The 26,359-nt window shown below is 43.9% G+C and overlaps 1 protein-coding gene across 1 annotated transcript in view; it reads left to right on the top strand.

Annotated features, from left to right (window-relative positions):
• The first annotated feature begins 3,613 nt into the window (after positions 1-3,613).
• The window catches only part of NFYC (nuclear transcription factor Y subunit gamma), a 56,897-nt gene continuing 34,151 nt past the window's right edge, over positions 3,614-26,359 (top strand). Inside the window, exon 1 of the mRNA XM_053267149.1 lies at positions 3,614-3,636. The gene's annotated coding sequence lies outside the window, so the exon portion shown is untranslated. The remainder of the gene's footprint in view (positions 3,637-26,359) is intronic.

Here is a 26,359-nt window from a genome sequence, read left to right as displayed (position 1 = left end):
ATCCCGCTGGCTGCTCATTGTCCCTTAGAATCCTGCTCACAAGTTGCTGGCTTCGTATTCTAGAGCCCTGATTCTAGTGCAGTCTCAGCTTCTGGTTGCACCTGTAATCCAGATAGAGAGATCCTCCAAGTGCTTTATGAAATGCTTTGTCTGTGAAGTTCTCCTTGATAAGCCTGTGCCTTACTTTGATGCTGAGTAGGAGAATGGATTTAGAGGGAGTGTTCTGCCCTTGTTGGTGCGACAGGTGCAAACCACCCTTCACCTCATCTAGCATCTGGCTTCCATAAGTGACTAAGAAGGTGCAAACCCCCCCCCCCATTTCTTGTCCCCACAAGCAGTGGGATTCTACCCCATCCCATGCACACTTTTTAATTGGATTCATTCTGCCTAGCATATTTTCCAGCAGAAAGAAAATCAATTTGACTTGCAGATTCTATGTAGGTTTTGGCTGTGAGGTACAGCCTATAAATAACTTTCAGTTGGGGTTTCTTTAAATTAAAACATCGTTAGGAATAGTCTAACGTCTAGGAGATCAAGTTCCATACTTTCACTAAGCTTGTCACCAAGAACTTATTGCAATATGGATCTCTTTTCACACTAGTCGGTTCTAATATTTTATAAACACTATTTGCAAGGTTTTTAGTTGATTTTGTTTTTAGTCTGCAGTTTTGATTCTGTTTTTATTAAAGCTTTCTTTTGTAAGCTGCCTTGAGAAGCATTGTGCATAAAAGGTGGGATAAAAATATTAGACATAATTTGCTTCAAATGTTCCTCTCTGTATTTCCATCTTGGACTATTATTTACTAGATTTTAAATCAAAGTCGCATTAAAAATGACTGATTTAAACATATTTTGGGCATAAAGGGATCTGTACTCTCTTGTCTTCTGGATCGCCTCCTTATATATGATTCTGTCATTTATTACCAACTCATTGAATCTGTAACATCAAGATCACACTCATTCTGTGAATGGGCCTAGCATTTAAGACTGATTTTAGAAGGTGATTTAAATCATAGACTTAAGTCACTAAGATAAAACATTGATTTAAAATAAGTTTCCCCCTGATATTACACATTTCTTGTAGTGCAAATCTTATCATTAAAATATGTTAATTTACAAGTCAGTAGAGCATTTGCAACATCTAGGAGGGTATACTTTGTGATTTTTAAGATAATTTGATTTTTGCTACTTTAGGAACTGGTGTATAATACCTGTTTTTTTTTTATATAATGGATACCTTTACTCATCACCTGTGAGTAAAGTAATGAATACTCATTACCTGTAAGCTTCTCTTCACCTCCTTGTTACACTGCGTATGCTTGACACATTTTCCTTTTTACCCAGGAAAGCAGTGTTCTCTGTTTTTCATCTGTGTGTGGGGTGAGTTTTGTTATGGGTTGTAGTATCCAGGCAGTGTGTGCATTCACACATGCATTCATAGTGGGACCTTCCTGATTTAACCTGAGCTGGATCTAAAATTAACTGAGTGATCATCGAAAAATGTGTGAGTGTGTTCACACCTTAGAGGGAACCATGCAGGAAAGGTATTTCTTCAAAACAAGAACATAAGAACAGTCCTGCTGGATCAGGCCCAAGGAGGCCTATCTAGTTCAGTATCCTGTTTCACACAGTGGCCCACCAGAAGCTTTTGAGAAGCCCACAGGCAAGAGGTGAGGGCATACCCTCTCTCCTGCTATTGTTCCCCTACAACTGTTACTTAGAGGCATCTTGCCTTTGAGGATGGAGGTGGTCTATAGCCATCAGACTAATAGCCATTGATAGACCTGTCCTCCATGAATTTGTCTAAGCCCCATTTAAAGCTGTCCAAGCTACGGGCCATCACCGCATCGTGTGGTAGAGAATGCCAACGATTAATTATGTGCTCTGTAAAAAAAGGACTTTCTTTTGCTGGTCCTAAACTTCCAGGCCATCAGTTTCATAGAGGATATGGAGATTGCAGAGAAGCATCCGGCACAGGTCATAATCACACTCAGCTGCCTGGCGCTGTGCAGGCCAGCAGTGACCACACCACTCAGGACAGACTACAGAGGATATGGGGGCTCCCAGGGGACATGGAGGCCCTGGACTTCAGCCCCAAAGTCCAGGGGTAAGAGCACCACTGGTCAGCGCCGTGTGTGGGATAGTCAACAATCCATTTTTACGAAACTGTTTGTGGTGAGATTTAATTTTAACCATGGTTTTTACATGAGGATTGGAAATTTATTTTATTTACATTTTTAAAAGATCTGATTTAAACTTTTGAAATGCATTTGGTTTTTATCCTCCCTGGGACTAGCATATTGCTCAAGCTCATATGGCATTGAACAAATCTATTTGCAAAGTACCCAGCCTTACATTGCTCTTAGGCTTGTCCCATGCTATGCTGAGCACCCTGTGTTGCCCCCCCCCCCCCGCCCATCTGTGAAACAGCTTCCAGTTGAATCAGTCTGCCATTCTGCTCCAAATCAAACCAATTTGAAGCAAACCCACCTTTTATGCTGTGGTTTTAATGATGTATACATAGCCTCATAACGTGCTTCAACATGCCCTACAGTCTGTGCATTATTGGATGTCATGGTATTGTCCAGTGTTTGCAACTACTTTGAGAATGTTACTGAAAAGCACTATGTAAATATTTATAATTCCAAGTTGCGGGGTGGGTTTTTACTGATTCAGCCATAGCTGGAGTGTGTCTGGCTTATTTCCATTTCAAAATATTTTTATTCGGTAAAGATCATCGCTTTTTCTGTGCAGTAGAATTGTTTGAAAAAACCACTGAAGCTTCTTCCTAGCTTGAAAAAGTGGATCGAGTCTCCATGCAAAGAGTACCTTATGCGTAAGTCCCTGTTCACACTGCATAGCTTCTTTAATATGACCTGGCATCGTTTTGGATATTACCGTTACCTCGAGGGGTTTTTGTGCCGTAGTGGGAGAGGCAAACAATTGACTCTGGAATCTAATCAAACTTAGGTAAAATCTTTCCGATAATAAAATCTCCAAACATTTTTTCCCAATGTTAAATCTTCTAAGCACTTTTGCAATTTCTTTGGAATTGTACTCTTGTACTGAATGTCTCTTCCTTTGCTGATAACACAATTTCTTCTTTTGGGGGCATGGACTAGTTTTTGTTTTGCTTTGTTGTGTTCTAGTTCTGGTAGGACATACTGTGTGATGTAGGTTATTGCATTTATTATTATTATTTAGTTTTTATTTTAGATCTACAATGCTTTTCATTTTTAAAAAATTCTGACAATTATTGGATGAAAACAAAATCTAAAACCAAAATTTCTCTTCTAACTGAACCACACTCAGTGCCTTCCTGTCCCTCCAGTAATTGCTCGTTGAGAGTGTTTCTCATTCCACCTCTTTTTTGTCCTTTTCCTCACTGTCCCCTGCGCTCTGGTCATGTTCCTCCTCATGAGTTTCCTTCTCTTCTGATTTGGACTACTCTCTTCCCTTCTGATTTGGGCTATTCCTGTTCTCCAGCCTTCCCGTTTAGAGGCAAGGGTCCCTCTATGCTGTTGCTTCTTCACTGTGCTCCAAATATCTCTCTTGGTCTTGTGTCGACAGGTCCACCTAGATGTGAAACAAGCAGCAGATGCAGTAGGAGAGAGCCATTGTGTGTCCTTCCTGGGGGTATGTGCACAGCTGGTACTCAAGTGTTTCTGCCTCTGGACATGGGAGGGGTCAGTTTCCTCATTATGGCTGATAGCCATGATTTCAGAAGCATTGTCCACAACTGTGTAACCTGCAGTTCGGTTCCATGCACACACGTTTAAAAAGTTGACTTTATCCTCTACAAGAGTAATCGGGTTAAAATCAGAATAACATCTTGCTGAGTGTTGTGAGCCTTAAATATCTTATCTGCAAAAACATTGTGATAACCACCATGCTGGCTTTTCTGTGTTATCTTTGCAAGCAGCCATGATTTGTCTTTATAACATTTTCATGTGTTCCTTTTCTGAAAGGTTCACCTTTGTCCAGACACTGCTGCCATTAAAGTCGGTGAACATTATTGATATCGGACACGGACTTAAAAAAGTTCTGTGTCTGCAGTCCATCCAAAGAACTGACTAGGCAAGGGTTCATTGCGCCCACTATATTTTTGATGGCCCCACATGGCTCACTAACAATAGCTAAGTTGTTGGTACTATATATTATTATTTATTTAATTTCTATACCACCCTTCCAAAAATGACTCAGGGCAGTTTACACAGAGAAATAATAAATAAATAAGATGGCTCCCTGTCCCCAAAGGGCTCATAATCTAAAAAGAAACATCAGATAGACACCAGCAACAGTCACTGGAGGGATGCTGTGCTGGGGATGCATAGGTCCAGTTACACTCCCGCTGCTCAATAAAGAGAATCATCTCCTTAAAAGGTACCTCTTTGCCAAGTTAGCAGGGGTCTCTCCCTCTCCCTCTCCCTCTCTCTCTCTCTCTCCCCCCCCCCCAAAGGAATATGTGGTTGCTTTACTGAGATTGTTTTACTCTCTGCTACTGAAAAAAAAAATCTCTGTCACACTCGCACACACAGAGCACATCTATGTAGTGTTTACTGCACAGAATATAAAATATTCATCCTTGTGTCTAAATTTAGACCGTAAGTTCCTTGAGAGCTGGAACTCTTTCCTTATGGTTTTTGTATATGCAATACTGATAGAACTGTATTTACAATAAACAAGTCGCACTGTTCTTTCAAGAGGGCTCCAATACTAGTCATTAGCTCAAGAGCGAACATAGAATCCTGAAGACTTATATTGTGTTAAGTTCAGTTTTATAGTTCCAGATAAAAGCAGGAGTAGCAAGGGGAGGGTGGATTGATTCAAACTGCCAAGGGAGTGGGGCGGGGGGAGACTGTGTTAAAATTAAGAATTACCATTATTTAGAGCCAAAAAATGCAGAATTAGTTATTCTAACCATAAAAACATTTGTTTAAAACAGAACAGAGCATTTATAAAACCTTGGTGTACTTTATACATTTCTTAAATATCATCTTTATATAGATTTCTCCAAGGCATACCCGTCGCTCATCCCATGTGTGGCAGCTCCTGCGAGAGTTCACAAACAGCTGCCTGGATAGCGACAGGGATGGGGGGGGGTAGAAAATGGTGGCCGGCCAGCAGGTGGGCAGGGAGGGTAAGCGGGCTCTGAGGGTGAGAATGGACTGGGGCTGAAGGGAGGGGGGAATGAAGATGGGGAGGAGAGATGGGGAACTAGGGATGCAGATGCTCTGCGCCAGATCAGCTAGTTTAACTTAATATGTTTACTATTTTAGAAAATGAGATATTTTTAGGTAACTTAATACTCATTATGTCAAGCAGCATGAATATTGCACTTCCTCACATTGCACATACAGCACAGACTGTATTTTTTTTTATTTTTAAAAAATTAGATTAAGTATTACAGGCATCGATTCTCCAAATTTTACATCGGTAAGTTGCTTAGGTTGGCCTGCAGGCTTCTAGAACTATTAACTTGTTCATAAAAGTTCAGTTTTAAGAGAGGATGTATTTGGTGTTTGGATTTCATTTTAAACTAGGCCACTTAAAAAAAAATTTATTCTAGCTAAAACTTTAAGCAATATTCTGATCTAAAAGTTTTAAAAATAGATTTTTAACCACCCTCTGTGAGGGTCCTTAGGGATGTTTGTGAGATCACAAGTGACTCATGAGTTACTTTCTGGCCGTGACTGCTGTGTGTGTTGACCAAGCCAAGAAGTGGAGGCTCTATAAATTGTGGTTTTGCCAATTATTATTGCTATCCCAGACTATCTGGAACATAGGCAGCTGCCATATACTGAGTCAGACCATAGGTCCATCTATCTCAGTATTGTCTTCACAGACTGGCAGCGGCTTCTCCAAGGTTGCAGGCAGGAATCTCTCTCAGCCCTATCTTGGAGATGCCAGGGAGCGAACTTGGAACCTAGATGCTCTTCCCAGAGTGGCTCCGTCCCCTAAGGGATCTGACATACTCCTCTCATTTTTCATGGATCTCTTTCCTTCTCTGTGTTGTGACTTCTTGTGTGTGTGCTGCAGTTCTGATCCCCGCTTCAGGCTTAGGATTATTCTTCCAAATAATTTTGTTCCTTTGCCCCCCGGGATGAGGGTGTTTTGCTCTAGTTGAAGGCCTTATCCTAACCACTCTGTATTTCAAGTAGAAACCCTCCACTTTTGCTTTTAAAAAGGACTCCTTGGTTCTTGCAGGGGAGGCCAAACTTTGATTTTGTTAGCACAAGCAAACTGACAGAAAGGAAAAGCAAGCTGTCAAAACTGTTTGCTACCCTTGTTGTGAACCATGAGGAGCGCTCATTGAGATCTAACTTTGACTTGGCTGACTTCCTAACTCCAAAATGGTCTTGGAAAATTGCATAAGAGTATGCTTTAAAATTGTTTCTCAGCGTGTACCTTCTAGCTCCCCTTTCTGATCTGCACACTTTAGTAGCTGCAGCAAGAGGGAAAGTATGGCGGCTGAAAGCATTTTTGGAGGGAGGGAGGAAATCTGGTCCTGGAGCATGTTGTACATTAAAGGTATACCTTCTGCTCCTATCCAGGGGCTGGTGTGTGTTCCTTGCTTTTCTGGGACTGCTGTAATAGTAAGGAATTGGTTGTCGGGTATAACATTTAACCTCCTTGGAATTCTAGTGTTTTTTTTAACTCTCCTCCAGATTTTGAGGTAGATTTTCACCCCCAGCCTAAACAAGCAAACCACTGCACTCCCTGCCATGTTCTGGTTGTCAAACACTTACCTGCATTCTGGCACATGAGATAACCCCATGTATGACCGTTCGCCAGTTATGATATTTATGTGCATAACAGAAATAGGACACAGGGTAGAAAACTATCCCAAAATGAATGGGCTTTCTCTGGTGGGGTGATTTCTACCCCATGCCCATGTTAAGCCATTTGGAATTGGGGAGAAACAGCCTGTTGGCAACTTCAATTTTGTTTCCGATGATGGCGATTCAAAACCAGCCTGAGGGCACTGCGTAGTTCTGTGCTCCTGAGTTAGGGCAGATGAAATCAGCCCCTTCCCCAATGCCAGACCTAGTGTTTGGGACAAGTAAAGCACTTGGAAGCCTAGCAAATCCAAAGGGATCACAGCAGCAGCAACCATATGTCGGCTTCAGTAAGCCTGGCATCAGTGAATCAACCATCCATGGTGCATCTCTGGTCTTTTCCCATATCTCTTAGTGGGATACAGCCCAGAAGTTGGGGCAAGGGTTGGAGCTTGGTTCCAAGAAGGTGTAGAGGAGGGATGTGTGTCACTGAACAGTCTTCTGAACTTCACTCCCCTGCCAGTTAATGTACCAAGATAATGGGTTACATTATGACACCAAAGGTGGTGGTCTACAACCGAGATGCGGTCTGGATCTTCTGGTGAGAGGCCAGACCAAGGGAAGTTTAGTCCAGCAGAAGGAGGCAGTGAGTGAAGCAACTCCCTCCCCTGAGGTCTGAGAGGGAACCATCATGAGCCCTAAGGAAAAAATCCAAATACTGCCTGAAGTCCTGGAGAGCCACTGCCACTCAGAGTAGACAATACTGATCTAGATGGACCAAAGGTCTGACTCGGTAGGCAGCAACTTCCTGTGTTCCAATGGAAGCACCTTCACCTAACAGAACAGAAAGTGTATCTTGGCTTGCTAGTCCTGGCTGGTGTGTTGCGTGCCAATCCTGAAGCACTGCAGGGACTATGGGCAGTACATCTGGGGTGCTTCTGTTTCTGTGCCATGATGCAACTGAGATGATTTGAGGACATCACATGTAATTTAAGGTTCTATGACAAAGCTGTACAACAAAAGAGAAGAGTGGTTGCCAGAGCCAGTGGTGTAGTGGTTAGAGTGCTGGACTAGGACCGAGGAGACCTGAGTTCAAATCGCCATTCAGCCATAAAACTAGCTGGGTGCCTCTGGGCCAGTCACTTCTCTCTCAGCCTAACCTACTTCACAGGGTTGTTGTGAAAAAGAAACTCAAGTATGTAGTACACCGCTCTGGGCTCCTTGGAGGAAGAGCAGGATATAAATGTAAAAATTAATAATAATAATAATAATAATAATGTTGCTGCTACTATTACTACTACAGATATTTATATACCCCTTTTCAACAAATGCTCCCAAAGATGTTTACATAGAGAAATAAAAATAGAAAGATCCCTGTCCCCGAAGGCCTCACAATCTAAAAAGAAGCATAAGATAGACACCAGCAACAGCCACTGGAGGGATGCTGTGCTGCGGATGGAGAGGGCCAGTTGCTCTCCTGCTCAATACAGAAAATCACCACTTTAAAAAGGTGCCTATTTGCTCAATTGGCAGGGGAAACCATTAGAGGTTGCTGGCAACCATTAGAGGAATCTGGGCCTTGTTTGTGCAGGAACTGCAGCACAACATCATTCCTGGGTCTGACAAGCAGTTGATGAGCAGCTATTAGGTTTCTGAGGTGCTGTCCCTTCTGGCAATACATGCCAAGCAAATCAAAGAAGTATGGTTTGAAGATATGATTGTGCTGTGATGCAAGAAACATCCTACTCACTGACTGGGAATGTTTACCTTGGGAAGCAAGCTGGAGGACTGCAAGAAAGACAAGTAGGCCTGCAAGTTGTACAGCAATGTGGAACAACACTTGGGGCCCGCTTCAGGTGAATCGCCCTTTGACATTCACTCCAAAACCTTGTTGAAGAATGTGTAGAGGGGTGATTCAGATGAGTGTCGTTCTCATGTGATTAAAGGATGTGCCAAGAGCGCATCGGTGCAATCCACCATTGACATCAGGGCAGGTGCTTTCTTGCCACAGACTTGATGTTCTCACATGTGCAGGGCAATGTTCACTTGAACCTGCTCTCAGAGAATTGTGGTGAGGCATAACTTCCCTCCAGTGTGTAGCTGGCAGAGGCACTATGAGACACAACAGGCTAGACATACCCCCTAAAATGTAACCACATTCAGTTGGTATTGTGCGTACCCAGGGCAACTGACAAGAAACCAAGCAAAAGATGTGGTGATTGTGGGTGACTGGCCCATATAATAACCAGCTCCCAGATTGCCTTTGGGCCAGTCACACACTATGTCAGTTCAGCTTAAATGCTGAGAACTGAGATTTTGAAGTATGGATCTGCATTAGTGTGAGGTTTTGAAAAATTCATTTTTCTTTGCCATCAGCTCACATTCTCAGTGAGTCGTGCCGTCACACAGGTTGCTATGCTTGGATGTTGGGGGTCATTGCTGCACTCTCCTGGAGTGAAATGTTAAATTTTTGCGGGTTCGATGGGCTTAAAAAGTTGGGGGACATCCAGTCGGGCTACTTGGGAGTAGGGAGTCCTACTCATGTGTAAAAAATCATGACTCCGGATGAGGGTTGTGAAAAGAACCCCAGGATTCTAGCTATCTGATTCATGGTGAAAAGCAAGAACCATTGTGGGCAGTGTATGGGGAAGTTTTTCAAGCCAGTTCCGTTCTGGAAACCATATCAATAGTCTGTTTAATGAGGATTCCATGTCCTGCATGGCTGCCTTCCTCTCTGGTTTCCTGCTCTCCCAAACCTATGATTCAGAGCCATCTAAGCTCAGTTGCTGTACCCTTTGCTCGTCTGTCTTTTGCTTTTTAAAAATCAAGCAAAACATAAGTTTCACTACTGGGAGAAAGACAACATTTGCTTGTATTAAAATTGCAAATTTGAGTGATTTGCGAGGGACTATTATTCTTCCCAGGCAACTGGCTAGCTGCAAGTTTTGATTAAATGATACAATACATGGTTCTGATTCAGCAACCTAGATTTGCTGTTGTTGCGCATACACGCATGCACGCACGCTCTGCCCCTCTTTTGTGTTTGGTTTGGAAACTGTGGAAGGGGGCAGGCTGTACTTGGCTCAGGGGAGGCTGCAGTTGCTGACCCCTAGTGAACAACATATCAATGAGAAAATCATGATTTGTGTTAGCCGGTAACCGTACTTTTGTTGGAGAACCTTAACCTGTTTCTCAGTAGATAGAGGATCTTGGAGTTGGAGAGGATTTTGGGGTCCAGTATTTTCCTTCTGTGTGCAGAATGAATTTTGTTCTGGATGGCAGTATCAATGCAGTGTGTGCGCACACATATTCAGAGTGGGACCTTCCTGATCCAATCTGAGCGGGATCTAAAATTATCTGAGCGGACATTTAAAAAAAATTGTGTGCATGCACACGTGAGCGCGCATAAGAGGGAACACGTTTCCAGTCCAACAGCCTGCTTAGTGCAGGGATCCACTGCAGCACTGCGGACAGATCTGTTTGAAAACCGTTAGCGAAGGGGAACTCACCACTGGCTGAGGCAAGCTGAACAGCTCTCCCAGTGAGAAAACTCCCCAGATTTTTCTGAATGTCTAGCCTAGAAAATACCCCAAATGTCTAGTCTCGCACTTGAATTGTTGGTTCTAGTCCTACCGTTGAGATCAATGGAGAGCAAGTCCACTCCATCATCTATGGTGATGCCCTTCAGCAATTTCCAGGTGGCTCTTGTATCGCTCCAGATTCTTCTCTTCTCTTCCCTAGGCTAAACGGACCCAGCTCCTTCAGCTGTTCTTCATGGGAAGGACTTGGATTCTAGACTGCTCCTCATCTTTGTTGTCCTCTGAACCGGTTATAAATCTACACAATTGCTCTATGCAAGTGCTGTTGTTTGCTTACCCTCATGTAGTAAGAGATTGGGTGGTGTTGGCATGTCGAGCTGAGTTCCCCTCCTGTCACAGAGAGAGCAGGCAGAAGGTTCTCCTGTTTTGCTCTTGGCTAAGCTGCTTGGATTCTAGAGTGAGGCAGGGCAGGCATAAGGGCCTTGGCAAAGTGATGTAGCAGCAGTTCGGGCAGCAGGCCAGAGGAAGCACACAGGGTTGGGTGGGTGGCGGTTGGGGAAATGAAGGTTGGGAGAGGGTGTGGCGAAATCAGAAAGTAAAAAGGAGGAGCCTGAGGGGAAGGGGAGGAGGAGGTGGCGGCGGCGGAGAACTGGGAGTGGCAACGGCTGTAGGCCTTTATTTGTGTGAATGTCTTGACGAAAAGCATGCCGAGACTCTGATCTGGATGCAGAGTGTGAGTCCGTCTTCCTCTAAACTATTTTATCGACATCTTTAAGGCTTCCTGCAACTTGCAGGGGAGTAACAGCAAGAGGGAGGGCTTGCCCTCAACTCCTGCCTGTAGGCTTCCAGTGGCATCTGGTGGGCCACTGTGTGAAACAGGATGTTGGACTAGGTGGGTCTCCTTGGGCCTGATCCAGAAGGGCTGTTCTTATGTTCTTAACTATCCGTCTTCTTGGGTTGCAGAGGGAGGCCAGCTTTGGCATTCCAGCTGATGTTCAATTTATTGTGGCTATGGATGATGGGAGTTGTAGTTCAGCAACGGCTGGAGTCCCAACGGTTGCCTACCCTTGGACAGGCATGATGCCTGGCCACATTTCTGGCATTCCAGCTAATCTATTGAACCGATGGAGGAGGAGAGTCCTTTCCACTCCAGTGTGAGGGGAGATCCCTTGATGTGCAACTGGTTTTGCCAGAGGACCATTTTAAGGGGACCAGACAGAAAGAGACCCCAGACATCACAGATGGCATGTAATCTCATGATAAGCTCTAGTTCCACAATTGCTGTGTGTGCCGACTGTGGGAGAAGGCTGCTTTAATGGAGATTTTGAACTTTAATGGTCCCGTGCCCAGTTTCTCGTCTCCCCCAGTCACTTTGCAGTGGGTGTTTGCTGCATCCTCGGATATGACTTGCTATGTAGCTAATTATGCTGCTGTTTTGCAGCTAGTGTGGGGGGCTTATTGCCATGCTGCTAAATGTATAACTTTTTGACAAATGGAGCTTTGATCACCAGTAAAAACAAAACTCCCAGGACTGGCCTGGCCATGCCAAAATGTCCTGTTATCCCATGACGGGAAATGTCAGAAATGGAGCTGTAACTGTGCTGGGTTCAGGCAGGCTGGCGTTCTTCCTTTTTCTTCTTGCTAAACGTTTGCCTTTGCCAGATACTCCTTTTATGTAAGTTCTTCCTAGTTTGAAGTCTCCGTGTCTGACCCCTGTTCTGCATCTCAAGGTAACTTTAAAACAGGAAGTGTACAAAGGAGGTTAGTGATGCTGGGAGCAGCCAGTCCAAGCGCGGGAATCTTCCTAGAGAAGCCGACTTGGCCAATGAGGTGCCAGCGGAGGCGAGGCTTGGTGTCAAATAGCATGGTAGATTGAATGTCTTTGACTGTTAAAGTGGAAGGAGGCTGCACAGTGTTTCATTGGAGTCTCTGGGAGTTTTTCACTGAGGCAGGGGTCAGCTGAAAGACAAAGAAAAATGGCGAATAGTTTGTTGGGAGGGCAGCTGTCTGGTCCTGTACTGCAGTGGACACTCCAGAGACCTTTTCCTGCGTCTCCTGCTGCCTTCGTTTCCTCCTCCACCTTCTCTGATTTTTGCCGAGAAGGGCTAGGATTGACTTAATTAGCTCTGTCAGAGGAGACATAATTTACTGCATATAAATTTTACGCAATCCCTGGTAAGTTTTTTTTTTTTTTTTTAAATTGGCTTCTTAAAAATGTAATGATCCTAGTAAACTGATCAAGAATCCGGGAGTGCAGAGAAGTTGAGACTGTCTTGAGAACTGGCCCCTTGGCATTCCTGGCATTCCTTGTTCAGCACCTTCCTCACCTTCCTCTCCTTGGCTTGTGCATGCCCTTCAGCTGCCTGTGACTCTCTCCCTCCCCCCCCCCTTTTTCCATCCCTGCTGTAAAAAGAGATGTGTGAGGAAAGAGATTAATTTACGCCGAGATGCATAATCTTTTGTGCGAGATCCGGGTTGAAAAGCTGGAACTCTCTATTCCCTTCCTCCTCCTCCCCCCCCCCCAATAATTTGTCTTTGTTCAAATGCATTGAAGCTTTCATAGAAGGAGAAAAACATAAGGGAGCAGTTCTTCAAATGGCCTCTTGATTTTGTGAGATACACACACTTGCCCGTGGGGTGTGTGTGTGTGTTGGAGTGAGGGGAAGGGGAGGGGGTTCACAGTTACCTGTCCCCTTCCATGCTGTTCAGTAATATCTATCTGAGGCCCTGGGCTGATGCATCACTTTAATATATCCAGTCGATGAAAAAGCTGTGCATTTGTAAGGGTGACATGCTATTGACAATATTTCTTACCTGTCATCTCATCCTCTTCTCTCCCCCCTGCCCCATATGTGTGTGTCGCTTGAGTGGCAAGGAGGTGCAGTGCTCTCCCCAGCTGCACTGAGAGACATGACAGAGGCAAGCAGGTACATCGCAAGTCCCACCAAGTCAGTCTCCGTGTGCTGCAATCTTAAAAATGTTTGCACCAACCACAGTCTGTGGGAGCCTGAAGTTATGGGGTGGGGCAGTGGGAGAGCCCCGTCTCTTGCCCTTGTACTTTTTGCCCCAGATTTAATTTAAGCGGAAGAAGTCTGTCCTCCAGTCGGCTGCTACTAAAGAGCGAGCTTACTGGGGTGCCAGAAATCTTGTTTCTCTTCTCCAGACTGCCAGTATCCTTTGACAAGTATAGAAGCCTGTTTTTTACTCCTTATTTTTTACATTGCAGTGACCTTCAGCGTCGATTGGCAATGTTCTTACCACTGTGATCCTGCAACAGAAGGAAGGGAATAAGTGCACACTAGGGTCCTTCTCATAGCAAAGGGTTTATCTGTGTGCCCTGAGTTAAGGTGGTCACCTGGGATTTCTACATTTTTCTTCCCCCCACCCTGCAGCTGGAATTAGTATTGCCGTAAAAGTTGTTGGAGCAAGGCCTTCCTCCTTGCTAGTTAGTGACCTTGAAGCTCTGCTTCTCTGAGTTTTAGCAACTGAAGGACAAAGTTTGTTTATACTATTCTTAGCTAGCGAGAGGCTTCAGTTGGGAGGGAAAAGGAGTTATTTGTCATACCTGAGAACTTTAGCTGGCGTGAATAGATTGAAAAGCTAAAACTGAAGCCATTTTAGTAAAAAGCCTTCTCTGTTCTCCTCCCCCCTCCCAAAAGAGACCAAATGACTGAGAGACCCAGGATTGCTGGTCTTCTGCGTAACCTTCACTTGTGGGATGGTGAGAGTGATGTTTTGAAAGTTCAAAGCAGGTTGTCAAAAGAGAAATTGAAAGGTACAACAGGATGGCAAGCAAGGACATGACTTAATCTTACAATGTCTCTTCTGCTATTATTAAACACACTGATAATGAAGGACTGCCTGCTGGGAATAAACTTCACCAAGCGGTGATTTCTAGGCATGAATTTAAAGCGGCCTTAAAGTATCAGTTGCTTGCCAAAATCCAGGTGCCACTGGTGCCTAAAAATTGGTCCAAGGTGATGTGATTTGCTAAAGAGGGTAGGGAGCCACTTCCTTCTCTGCCCTCTTCCTGTGTGGGGGGCCTGGTTGCTCTGTCCTCCTTTTTCTCCTCTGTCTCAATTCCCCGCTCACAAGAAGAGTTTCCAGGTTTCAGGCTATGATTCCAAGGTTGCCACCCCTCAATCAAGCACTAAGGATGTAATCTCTCCCTGCATGGATGCATCCCAGGCTCCATTTCTCCCCCTCCTCCCAGGCTGTCTCCTGAGCTTTGCCAAAAAAAAAAAAGGTGCATCCCCACTCCTGGTAAAGTTATGAACTAGGGTCACTACCACCAGAAAGCTCTCCTGCGCACCCCACTGAGAGGAATCATTTCAGTGATCTGGCACCTTCTGCTTGTTCCTTTCCTGTATTGTTCTAGTTCCTGACTGAAGAGATTTATAAGGTTAGAGAGCCAGCCTCTGTATATTGGTCACCACCCCATGTAATGGATAGGCCCTTGTTTGTGTGCAGGTAGATGGTGTGTTAGGCGTGTGGTGGAGAACAGCAGTGCTGGCATTTGTATGTACCATAAACAAAGCATTCCTACCCTGATTATATTCCATACTTTGATTTTTCAAGATACTTAACCTTCCTAAGGTTTTCAGTTCTTCTAATTCTGTGTTGTGCATACTATGTTTCCTTAAGGTAAAGTGTGCCGTCAAGTCGATTTCGACTCCTGCCACTCACAGAGCCCTGTGGCTTTCTTTGGTAGCATACAGAAGAGGTTGACCATGGCCATCTCCTGTGCAGTAGGAGTTGATGCCTTTCAGCACCTTCCTATATCGCTGCTGCCCAATATAGGTGTTTCCCATAGTCTGGAAAACATACCAGTGGGGATTTGAACCAGCAACCTTCTGCTTGTTAGTCAAGCATAAGGGAACTGAATCCACTGGCAGATCAAAAGTAGTAGTGGGTCACAGTCTTAAAGAGACAAGGTGTTTATACTGATGGCACAAAAGGGAGTGGTTGTCAATTTAAGTGACATCTACGGGCAGACTGTTCTGCTCAGGCCTCAGCTGAAATCTTTTTGTTGTATTTATGTCACTACATCTTAAAGCTGCCAATAAGTCATTGGAGAGGATTAAAAAAAAGAAAAGAAAAACTAGGCAGTGGAGTTGCATTTTTTGAGGGAAGTCTGAAGGGCTCAGAGACTTGGCTCTGAAGAAGCAAAATCTTAGGGTAAGAGATGGTAGAATTGGTGATGAGAGATCTGAAAGGTTTGCCAATGTGTTGGCCTATTCAGCTTTCAGATTGTGCTCTGGGGCTCCTTAGAAGTCCTGAGAAGACTTGTAATGATGAACATGTGCCCTTGAAGGTCAACATGCTCACAGCGTTCACCTCAAGGGTTTGTGGGGTGTATTATAGGGCACATGCTCAATTTCTGGGAGCGAGCATGGCAGAAACATTCTGCAACGGGCCCCAGAATTTTCTGTAAGTGTAGGGCTCCATGGCAGAAACAGAAGTGTTTCTTACCGAACAAGTCAACATGAGAAGTCTTCCCTGAAGGCGGAGAACTTAAAACTTTCTAGATCAGTGTTTTATGTTTTAAAATTGTTCTGTATATTCTTGTTTTCTAGAAGCTGCCTTGGTTTAGTCTTATTATAATTGAGTGCAAGTATTAAACAAATACCATAAAGAGGAGGAACAGCACTGAAACAGTCACTGAGGCTCAGTCCATGCCAAACCACCTTGAGATGCATCATGAAAGGTGCCATAAATATGGAACAATAAATTGGTTCCAAACTATGGTTTGAGCTTCCCCAAGCTTACAGGCAAACCATGATGAAAGCATGTCTGCTTTCATTTTTTCTTGTTTCCGTGGTGCCATGGCTCCTGGAGGTGGACCAACAGTGGCAACTGTGGCTTGTCAATTCAGACATCATGCCAAGCCATAGTTAAGTTTCATTAATTTGCTTTGGTGTGATAGAAATTAATTATTCAAGTTAGACAGGATTTCAGGAACCAGTTCTAAGTTAGGCCAGGGATTACTAGCTTTGGTATTCTCTAGGCAGCAGTTAGGAGACCAGAAGTGTATTTTGTTGTATCACCTAACTGCCCAAAGAGTGATCAGGCTCCATTATAAAGTGGGTTAGCCTTACAGAGCAGGTATATTTGGGCATGGCCAGGGCGCTGCATATGAAATGTAAAGCGAGAATGTGAAAAAGATACCAAATTCTAAACTTTTGAAAACACCTTATTTTTTCAGCTTATAGAACATTGAAGCTGACGTATATACGTCAAAACATTTGTTCTTTTTTGCAGTTCCCTTTTTATGTTTTAACTTACGCAATTAAAAAGGTCGGGAGAGAAGTTTTGATAGTCTGTTATTTCATTTAGCATTAAAATATACATATATTGAGCAGGAAGAGGAAAGCAGTGACCTGGTTCAGATGTAATGTCAAGCCATAGTTTGCTACGTGAAGCTTTATGTGCTTCTTAGAACATCATAAGAGCTTTGCTGGATCAGGCCCAAGGCCTATCTAGTCCAGCATCCTGTTTGCCACAGTGATGCCTCAGATGCTTCCTGTGAAGCCCACAACCGGGAGATGAAGGTACGCCCCTTCTCTTGCTGGTGTCCCTTGCAGCTGGTGTTCCTCCTCCTCCTCACATGTTCCATTTCAGAAGAAGTAAGCACAACCTGTAGTTTGCCACTACATCCAAACCCCTGCAAACTAGGTCGTGTGTGTGTGTCTTCCAACCTAGGACTGCAGGCCAGCTTCAGACTATGGTTTGTGATCCTGGTTTGTGGGGCAAGAACAAACCATGGTTTGGATGGAACTGGTTTGTGCTAGAGAGGAAGTAACGCACTGAATTGATAGGAAGGAGGGAGTGTGCGAGTGCAAGGCTCGGTCGCATAGTGCCAAGCCATGATTTGGCATTCAGTCAGCCCATTGTGCTAAGAGTACAATTGGACTGATGTAAACCAGAATAATTGCACCTGTGTGTTTTTTCCATGCTGCCTTAAGGAAAGGAAAGGGAGTGGGTGGTGGCACTGTGTTAGCTCTGTTTGTTACCAATTCAAGAAGCATATTATGGGCCTGTTGTGATACAGGTATGAACCTAAACATTTCTCTGGTGGCTTCAGGAGCTCTGAGTGAACAAAGGAGAAAGTTTTCTGATTTTTAACGGAAACTACTACTTGCTTTTCACATATATGCTAGGTTTGGTTAAAGGTAAAGTGTGCCGTCGAGTCAGAGTTGACTCCTGGTGACCACAGAGCTCTGTGGTTGTCTTTGGTAGAATACAGGAGCGGTTGACCATTGCCATCTCCCGCGCAGTCTGAGATGATGATGCCTTTCAGCATCTCCCTATATCTCTGCTGCCCAATAGAGATGTTTCCCATAGTCTGGGAAAGAGACCAGCAGGGTTTCAAACCAGCAACCTCTGCCTTGCTATTCATGTCATTTCCCCACTGCGCCATTAGATGGCTTAGATTTGGTTAAACGCTGTTTATCTGTCCCTCTTGTTTCAGTGGGCAGTAAAGTCTCTGTACTGAGGATTTTAATGAACTGTGATTGCTCACGTATTGAAAATGGAATAGTATGTCTATATCCTTGTTCTATGTTGGCAGGGAGTTTAGCTTCCCAAGGAATAAAGACCTATTTAAATCAATGATTTAAAGTGGATTTCAAAATGAGGAAACTTTATTTACATATTACATTTCTCCATGTTGATATTTGTATTTCCAGAACAAGCATGCATGCTAACCGGCTGTTATTCCCGTTAAACCATAATGGTTTGCAACTGAGCTTATATACAATTTAGCATCATTGAACCCTTTGGCTTTGCAGCACACATGCCTTCTATACTGCAGCATGTATAGCTGCTTAGACTATGGACAAATCTTTGTTAGCTCCAAGTCCCACTAAACAAAGTGGGACTTTGCAAGTAAGCATGTGCAGGATTGTGCTCGAAGTGTCCAGAAATTACTGGTGATTGCTGGACAAAATAGTGTGTGCCCATGAGATGAAATTAAATGTCCATGCTACTTGGGAGAAGTAATTCTCTCATATTCATAATTCTAGAATGGTACATGTGGGAGGGAGGGCATCTCATTGTACAAAATCATGGCTTCTACTAGAATCTAGTGCCTGGGGTCTCTGGATCCAGTAGGAATAACTACGGTAATAAATAGAATATAGTATATGACCGGTCATTTAGAAAGCTTAACCTTAGAAGTCGGATCTTTTGCACCTGGTACTGCTATACAGGAAAAACCAACATGTAACGATCTATTTGATAGCCATGTTTCAGATTATAAATAAATGTAGACTTTACCATATTTATTAAATGAGGGTTTCCTTTTAAATGAGCTGATTTTCAAGAGATCCTTCCTGTAGTTGAAACTTTAAAATCTGATTTAAACAAAACAAATACTACTTTTAATCATAACTTTTCAACCTAGTCTGAAGATCATTTGTTTGATCCATGGACCAGCTGTTGCCCAATAAGCAAAAATCAAGTGTGTGTTTCTTTCCACCAGCTTGAATGTGTTTGTCACATTGTGTGACTCGATGCTGTAAATAAAAGAGAAAAGAGACAACCAAGGACCAGTTAACATGTTTACAGTCTGGAAATATGCACACAAAGAACTCTTACATACAGTGTGAAGTGTGGGACAGATATGAATATATCCTTAGATGCTCAGTGGCCTGGATTTCCATCATTCTCCCTCTTGTTGAGGGAGGAAGGATTGCTGAAATTGGGCATTCCTCCTGTGCTGAACATGCAGTGGAGATGTGGTGATGCAGGTGGTCCCCCATAGCCAGACAAAGAGGCACCTTTGAAAGTGGTGATTCTCTTATCTTTTGTTGGGAGAAAGCAACTGGCTCTATTCAACCCCAGCATGATATTCCTCCAATGGCTGTTGGGGTCCTTTAAGATTGTGAACCTTTTGGGGACAGGAAAGCATCTTGTTTGTTTTTCTGTGTAAACCACTTTGAGCATTTGGTTGAAAAGTGATATATAAATAAAAATATATTAGTCGTCGTCATCGTAGTAGAGTTCACACAAGATTTGCTGACCTACCACATCTATTTCCAGATTCCAAATGAGTCCAGCCTTAAAGGGGGCACAGGATATGACAAAGATATATACAGTAATCATGACTACTAGGAAAACACAATAGTTGGTTTACTCTTCCATGTAATTGCTTTAGGTGTTCTCTAGTTCTAGGGCCACGAACAAAAGGAAATTCTTGGAATTTTTTCCACCACCTGCAATTGTGGTAGGTAGTAGGATAGCAGAATAAGAAAAAGACCTAGCCAGATTTCTGGAAGTCCAGAATGTCAGTCTCGCTTAAGAATGTCTCTGAGGGTATCTCCAAGATCCTAATCCTTCCAGAAATGAAATAGCAGCGATCAGGAGGAGTACACGGTGCTCTTTCTGCAGTTAGAATTTCCCAGAGCACCTGATTTGGCAGCAGCTAGATGGGGTATTGGACCAAACATGTTCCTAAGTTTGCTGTCACTGGTCTTGGGTTGGTGCAATAGCTGGCTCACAACTCTACTCTTCTGTTCTGCAGTTTCTCATGCAGCAGTTCTCTCACTGGAGCGGACTTGGCCAAAGTTCATGATTTGCATGAGCCAGCACCCTGAATCTTCTGGTGCAGGCAGCTGTTCTACCTTCTCGTAAGCATGTGTGGTAAAGGTTCTAAAGCCACCTTAGACTAGGTGAGGCTGATTGTGAGAGTGTCTTAAGCGAATGAATGAGCAGCTGGAGGTCTCAGAAGCCAGATCTGGCTCCTGGAGGCATTCTTGCTAGCCATCGTCCCCACTCCCAGTTGCTAACTGGGAGGTGTGTAGAAGAGAGGAATGGTTGTGCCAAGGTGAGGGTCCACAAAATGGACTTGGTTTTCCAGCCTGCCAGGATGTGTGGTCACCATTGACATTTCCTTGTCCTCGGACTGTGCTAGGAGACTGAGAAAGAGGGCTTCTCATCATGCAGGGCTTCTGAGTTCCTTTCACACTGCTTCTGCCCGCTGCAGAGCTCCACGGCATGTAAGGAGCTTCCCCTTCCCAGCTTGTGCCATGCTGAGCAGGGGCCCTTGTGTGTGGTGATGGGTCTCCATTTTTGATGATGCAGCTGTGGACCATCCGCCTCCATCCCTGCTTCAGCATGACCCTCCTGTAAAACTAGTTGCTAACTGGGGGGGTCTAGAGCATTTACTGCCCATGCTCTTATCCCCTCCCCAGGATCCCTGGGAACTGTAGCTTGCTGAGGGGCAGACACTAGGCTTCTCCGAGTCTAGCTTCTGTGTTTCCTGAAATGATAACATAAAGATGTGCCTTAAGGGGCCACCCAAAGAACATAACAGAAAGGAAAATTTGATTGGAAGTCCCATAGCTGATTCCTTAATGTCATCTCAGAAAGATGTGTGGGCAGGAGCAGGTGCAGGTTGGAATGAGATCAGAGAGTCCAGAGCTTGAAATCTGTTGCTTACCAGGACTGTGTATCAGTTTAAAAGCGAACACATCTTGGAGACTTCACACTAGAGTGTTAACATTTGGAGGAAAAGCTATAGCATCTGTAATATTGGCCTATCTAACCGGCCTTTAAATAATTGATCTGAACCAGTAGGGCGTTGACTTCTTCTTTTCTGTGGCAGTTCTGCACTTGGAAACTACCTTCTAACCCTGGAAAAACCTGAATGGGGGTGGAGAACCTGAATGTAATGTGCCTTTAACAAAATGGATCTGGTAAATGTTTAACTTCTAAAGTACCATTTTTAAATGTCCTTGAACTGCTTGGTTTAAAAGCAGCTATAATAATTGATGGAAATGGCAATGCCAGAGTGTTTTTACTTGGCTCTTAATAGATTACTTTTTAAAATTACCAAGTGGAGCATTTTCCAAATGATCCCCAATTGTGGTGGGTCACTAGGAAAATGTCAGTTCTTGCTGGCATTCAGCTTGATGTTGTTCTGCTGGGACGCTGCTGCTGTAAGCGGGTCCTGTCTGGATGTGTGACTTTTCTGTCAGCTTAAGTGGAAAAATCCTTGGAGCTAGAATTGCAGAACCTGCCAACACAACATTGCAACAGTGCAGGATCGAGCACTTTTGTACAGCAAAAGTGTTACGTGTAGTGAGGCTTTGCTTAACTTTGTGGGACACAGATCGCTTGCATTTAGTCACTCTTAATTGCAGGATTGCAAAGCATCTTGCAGAGGGAATCTGACAAAAAAAAGTGACATGTATCCCTGTCTGAAGATACGTGGAAAGGTCACCACTTGGGCCTGCTTTCAAGAGAAGATGAACCAGCTCAGAGGTCGATCCAGAAGCTGGGCATCTCCCAGACTGCAGTGTTGTCTGTCAAGCTGTATTTTTGAAACATGTGCAGGTTTTAACTCGTGGGACAGCATCTACTCACTGATGGGGAGGTAAGTATACTATAGTCTGTACAAAGGGAAAGGCTGGAGAGTGCCCCTGTGGAGTTCACATGGTGGTAGCCTAGCTGTGTCCGTTCTCCTGATATGCTGGAACACCATGACGCCATGCTGCATGGGTGTGGCTTCCTTGAAGAAGTGGGCAGATCCTTGTAGGGTCCACAAATGTGTGATATGGTGCTAAGCAGGGCTGAAGTGCAGTTTCTGGTGAGGAACTCCTCTCCCCCCTCCCCAATTCCTTTTTCCTGGCTCAGTTTTTGGCAATATCTTAATTTAAAGAGAGAGAGAGAGGAGTTCACTGACTCTGCTTCTCAGAGGCTTGTATGTCATGTCCATAATGAATGGTATTAGACATTGATATCTCCAAAAAATGCATATTTTGCATTGCCATTCCTCACTGGTTAGGTCAGTTGCTAAAAAGAGGGATTGCTTGTGAGTTCTGCCGAGTGATGTGAACCTGGCAGTAGCTTGAGACAAATGGATCCTTTGGGCTGTGGTGTGTGCTGTAATACATTCAGATTATTGTGTTTTCCTCTTCCCCCATTTAATTACTTTGGGAATGATGCAAGGAAACGGATCCAAGAAAAGCTAACTTAAAATGATGCTGTGTGTCTGAAATTACCATTGCTGAGAAGATGCAGTGTACACTTCAGGGGAGGGATAAATATAGAACTCTGCAGTTCAACATGGAAAATTAATACATGCTTAGAAAGCATCTATATACTTTCACAGCAACCCCAGAAATGGAAGAGGCTCTTGTTTTTCCACAGTCTAGGGAGGGCGTCCTCAACTCTGGGTTATCAGCCACCTCATGCTCCAAGACAGGACCAGTCAATGGAAGAGGCTCTTGTTTCCATTTAATTCCAAAGCAACCTATTCTGTTTTCAGGTATGTTAAGAGATGTCCCAGAGCATGTCTGAGTGGACAGTGTGGCCACTTGGCTGAAGCCAAGCAAGTCGGTGCATGATTGGTCCCCATGTGGTCACCCACCTCATGCATGGTGCCTTCTGGTCCACAGTGTGAGAGAGGTGGGCTTACTAGGAAATATGCTGATCAGCTGTGTTTGATCGCTCTCTGTTCCCCCTTCCCTCAAAATATGGATGTTGGGAATCTTGCTGTTTCTGGGACAATATGGGCAAGCTGCAGTGGAGTAGCCCCCTTTCCAGCATTCGTCTTTACTAAACGCCTCTCTTCAGCCTTCCTCTTTGACACGTAGAGCTCGAAACATGCCTACCTGTTAACGAAGGAAGTTGTGCTTATCTCACATTTGAGAATGCCACACATCTGATAGCTCTTTGAGCCCATCACAGGTCTGAGTCCACCCCTTTTAGGCTTTAATAGGAAATGGTGGTTCCTGTCTTGCTACGCGTGTTAATTAACTTGGCATAGCCAGGAAGACTGCTTTGCTTTATCTAAAATTACTGCTGTTTTGATTTGCATTTTTACATTAGAATGGTCACTCTGCCTCTTGCATTTCTTAACCCAGTCCTTGGCAAATTTTCTCTGGATCTAGGAGCCAGACAGTGAACACTAGACAAAATTACTGGACTTAGTGGCAGACATTATGCGGGAGGGTAAAGGGGCTTCTCTTTATGCCTTTTACAAGTAACATCCTTAGAACAGAAACAGGCTACCTGGAAGAAACTAAGATTGTATTTGGAACATAGGAAGCTGCCATATGCTGAGTCAGACCGTTGGTCTATCTAGCTCATTATTTTCTTCACAGACTGGCAGCGGCTTCTCCAAGGTGGCAGGCAGGAATCTCTCTCAGCCCTCTCTTGGAGATGCTGCCAGGAAGGAAACTTGAAACCTTCTGCTCTTCCCAGAGTGGCTCCATCTCCTCAGGGGAATCTCTTCCAGTGCTCACACTTTTTGTCTCCCATTCATATGCAACCAGGGCAGACCCTGCTTAGCTAAGGGGACAAGTCATGCTTGCTGCCACAAGACCAGCTCTCCTCTGCATTGACTGGCTGTGGCTCTCTGGGTTTTCAGATGAGATGCCAGGGGACTGAACTTTGCAACCTCCTGTATGCAAAGCAGATGCTCTTCCCTGAGTTACAACCCCCGCCCTTTAATTTTCAGGAATGGCAAACCAGTCTCCCTAAAGGGCAATTTGCTCCCCTCTCCAACCTCCCTCTGTAATGTGCAATCCCAGGAGTTTCTTGAGTGTGTGTTAGGGCACACTCTGGTTCATACAGGGTAGCAGTGAGGCCCAACAGGTCTGGCCAGTCAGTGTCTCATCTACATGCCCCAGAACATATCCCAGAATCCTTTACAGGGCTTTAATGCTGTTGGCAGAAGTTGATAAGCAGACCAGTTGATGTGGAAAAAGCTGTCTGGAGGTAGAAAGCTTGCAAATCCCTGAGAGCAGGTAACTTGATTTGGGGAGTATCCTAGAATGCCCTATGTCCTAGAATTGGGTAAAAGCTGTAACCCACCATGGGACATGGAATCCATTTTAACATTGCATGCCCTGTGCAGGCAACCTGGATAAATGCTTGCCTTGGCAGGCAGTTTACGAAATCAGACTCCTCGTAACTATCTCATCCTCTGGGTCCTTTTTTAAAGCTTTGAATCCCCCCCCTTCTTTTCTTTTTTTAATGAGAGGAAAAAATGGTTCATCCATAATGATTGTTTCTGCAGGAATGCTACTATTACATGAACATTTTAGGGAATCCTCTTGCCAGTAGTGATCAAATTTTTCCACTACTATATTTCTCTGTTTCATTTTTAAGATTACTAATTAATGTGATGAAACGATGCAGCATACTATAATATCAGTCAAACTGGGCAGTTGCAAAGTTGTAATTGACTCTTTTCAGGCGATTATTCCTAGGAAGGAAGGGTGTGTGTGTGTGTGTGTATGTACACGTGCACATACACAGTGATATTGATTTGTTAACTAGGATAAAATAAAACCAAAAATACACACAGTTTTAGGTTTGGGTTGCAAAGTTATGAATTCAGCTGATTGACTCTGCAAGTCAAATAGAAACAGAAGTTAAAATTCTTTTTCCGTCTCGACTCTGTGTGAAAGCAGACTGAAACAGAGATTAGTTTTTGTTTCACTTATAGCAAATACATAGATCAGTGTCTCATTTCTTTGGTTGAACCGGGGAGGTTGGAAGTGTCTGTATAGAATCTGTTGGCTTTTTTCATTCTTTTTTGATTACTTTGAGGTAGTTTTCATGCTTAAACAGAACAGACAGGAAATTGTGTGATACTTAGTGAAGGAATGGAGTTGGTGTCTTGTGGATAGGATTAAGCAAGTAATGCAGTGTGAATGGAAGTAAAAATAATATGAAAGTGTCCTAAAAGAATACTGTCCTCTTTCAGGAAGCTTTGAATTTGTTTGAATATTACGGTTTTCAAATCAGATATTTTGGTTCCAAAACTTGTGTCTGTTAGGAAAATGTATGAGGTATTATACAGCCCATAAAATTAACACAGGGTACCATGTTAGTAAACATGCCAAATTATTATTATTTTTATTATTTTACATTTATATCCCGTTCTTCCTCCAAGGAGCCCAGAGCGGTATACTACATACTTGAGTTTCCCTTTCACAACAACCCTGTGAAGTAGGTTAGGCTGAGAGAGAAGTGTCTGGCCCAGAGTCACCCAGCTAGTTTCATGGCTGAATGTGGATTTGAACTTGGGTCTCCCCGGTCCAGCACTCTAACCACTACACCACGCTGGCTCTCAGTTCACAATCTGTTTGGCCCGGGTAGGCAACCTTCCAGCTGTTGCTGAAGTTCAACTCCCATCATTCCCAGCCACAACCTATTGAAGTTTAACAGCTGGGCGGTCAAAGGTTGCCTACCCCTGTGTTAGGTCATCAGAAAACTTTACAATCCATAATGTATAGGGATGTGCAAATAATTTGAGCAAATCTATTTGGATTCATTTCGGCTTGAAACTGCCTGCACAGAATCGGATTCATTTGAATGGATTTGAGTTTGCTCAAGTTCAATGTGAATTCGAGTTCAGGCAAATTTGAACAAATCCCATTCTATGCAAGCAGTTTTGAGTCAAATTGATCTGGTTGAATTTTTTACAGAGCCCTAATAATTTTCCAGAAAACCCATATTGCTGACTGAAAACCAGGGAGTCTCAGTCTTCCTTCCAGCTTGACCTCTAGGTGGTCTTAGGAAGGTTGCTATCTCTTGTCTACACCCCATCCCGCCATCATCTGGAAAAGGAAGTCGTCAAATGTCCTTAAACTGTAAGAGAGGCTGCAGAGAAACAGCCAGGATAAGTTAGGGTAGAAATACATGTTATGTGTGACCAAGGGCTGTCTTTGAAAACAGCAGTCCCACGTCAAGTCCTCCCCTTGTAACCTTTTGGCGCACTTACCTGTTCTACATTGTCTTCACCAGTGTTCCCTCTAAGAGGGATTCCCAGAAGTTGTTGACTACAACTCCCAGAATCCCCAAGCAAGAGTCACTGAAGCTGAGGATTCTGGGGTTATAGTCCTCAACCTCTGGGAATCCCTCTTAGAGGGAACTCTGGTCTTCGCTCCCTGTGTTTTCCTGTCTCAGCAGAAGAGGGCTGGAATGACTTGCGTGCTGCTTTCTTCTGGATCCGTGCTGCCACAGGCCACCTAGAAAAGCAAAGGTGTACTATGCAGGAATTGTTTTGAAGAAATTGGCTTTATA

This window comes from Hemicordylus capensis, chromosome 7 (genome assembly GCF_027244095.1).
Source record: "Hemicordylus capensis ecotype Gifberg chromosome 7, rHemCap1.1.pri, whole genome shotgun sequence".
Taxonomy (NCBI): Eukaryota; Metazoa; Chordata; class Lepidosauria; order Squamata; family Cordylidae; genus Hemicordylus; species Hemicordylus capensis.
The sequence above is the reverse complement of the archived record's forward strand: the minus strand, read 5'-3'. Positions and strand labels throughout refer to the sequence as shown.